Source organism: Condylura cristata, unplaced genomic scaffold (assembly GCF_000260355.1).
Source record: "Condylura cristata isolate star-nosed mole 26May11 unplaced genomic scaffold, ConCri1.0 scaffold00038, whole genome shotgun sequence".
NCBI lineage: Eukaryota > Metazoa > Chordata > Mammalia > Eulipotyphla > Talpidae > Condylura > Condylura cristata.
In genome coordinates this window covers 8,650,517-8,651,979 of record NW_004567139.1, presented here as the reverse complement: position 1 = coordinate 8,651,979, position 1,463 = coordinate 8,650,517, and the positions used below count along the sequence as shown (strand labels likewise).

The window sequence follows — 1,463 nt, the reverse complement described above, 5'->3', positions numbered from 1 at the left end:
TACCCCAGTTCTGTATGCACAAATAAATAAATCTTTAAAATACACAGGCCATACAACTTACCATCCAAGACACTTTTGAATATACAGTTAAGGATATTCCTTCATATCACTGTACAACCAATCCCCCAAATTTTCCAAACTTCCAACATTGAAACCCTAAGCCCATGAAACAGCTCCCATTTACCCAACTCCAGTCTCTGGCAGCCACCATCCTGCTTTCTATGAATTTTCTACTCTAGATATCTCACATACATGAATATACACCGGATTTGGTTTTTTGCAACTTGCTTGCTTAAATTAGCACAGTATTTGCATGGCTCACGCTGGCTGCAGCATGTGTCAGGATTTCCTTCCCTCTTTGAGGCTCAGTTCTAGACAGCTAGCTACCCTGTACCAGCGCTTGCATGCATCACATCCAGCTCGGCCTTGGAGGCCCACTGGTCGCTTCCCTCGCTCCGTTATCAAGAACTCCGTTGCCATGGCCTCGGGGACACACATATCTCTTTAAGGCCCTGCTTTCAGTTCTTTTGGACATGTACCCCAAAGTGGAATGTCTAATCATATGGTTTTCTTTTCTTAGATGTATTCATTTACTCGTAGAATTGGGTTAAAGGCCAGGTGTGCAGAGGGTGAGAGAACTCCCCAGAGACAGAGTGGGGAACAGAGAAGGCAGATCTACTGAAATCCACTGCTGAGGGGAGCAGCGGGGAGACAGGAGAGGTCTGGTGCGCCATGTGGGTCACTCCCTGACCTGGGATCCATACTGCTGAGACTTAACCCCTTCATCACCAGGGAAGACCCCTTTCTTTCATTTTGTTAAGTCCCACCACACTGTCTTCCACAGGCCTGCACCACTGTGCACTCCCGCCCAAAGTGCACAGGTTTCAATACCTCCACCTCACCAGCATTTCTTTCCTGTCAGCACTTTCTCCTCCAGTAGCCTCCTAAGAGAGGTGGGGCATAGCTCATTGTGTTTTGATTTGCATTTCCCTAATGAATTATGATGTTGAGACTTTCTGTAAAATGCTTGTTTCTCCCGTCCTAATTAGTGACCCCTATTTCACAGGTGAGGGAAAAGGTTTGGAGGGAGATGAAGCTATTTGCTCTGCTCCTCCCACTCTGCTAAGAAATGGCCAGGGTTGAAGAGAGGACCCCAGGGCCCTCTGCTGAGCAGACTCATAGTCTCCCTCCCTCAACACTCCTCCCTCCTGGGACAGCGCTCCCGAGGTCCAGCGAAGGGCACCGGTCAGGGCACCGGTCGGGGAAGTCCCCATATCAGGACCCACCTGCTGCCGGCCCGCGGCGCTTCTTCCAGCCACCACATGCCCAACGTGGCCTCAGAGGCCCACGAGGCCCAGGCGGTTCCCTAACACGCGGGGTGCCCAGCTGCGGCAGAGACAACCCGTCTTTGAGCGCCCGGGAAGCTAGATCCCGGAATCCCGAGTCCTCGGCCAGCTGTCCTC

The 1,463-nt window shown here is 51.3% G+C and overlaps 1 protein-coding gene across 1 annotated transcript in view; it reads right to left on the bottom strand.

Annotated features, from left to right (window-relative positions):
* Positions 1-1,463, bottom strand: part of GALR2 (galanin receptor 2) — a 7,196-nt gene that overhangs the window by 4,900 nt on the left and 833 nt on the right.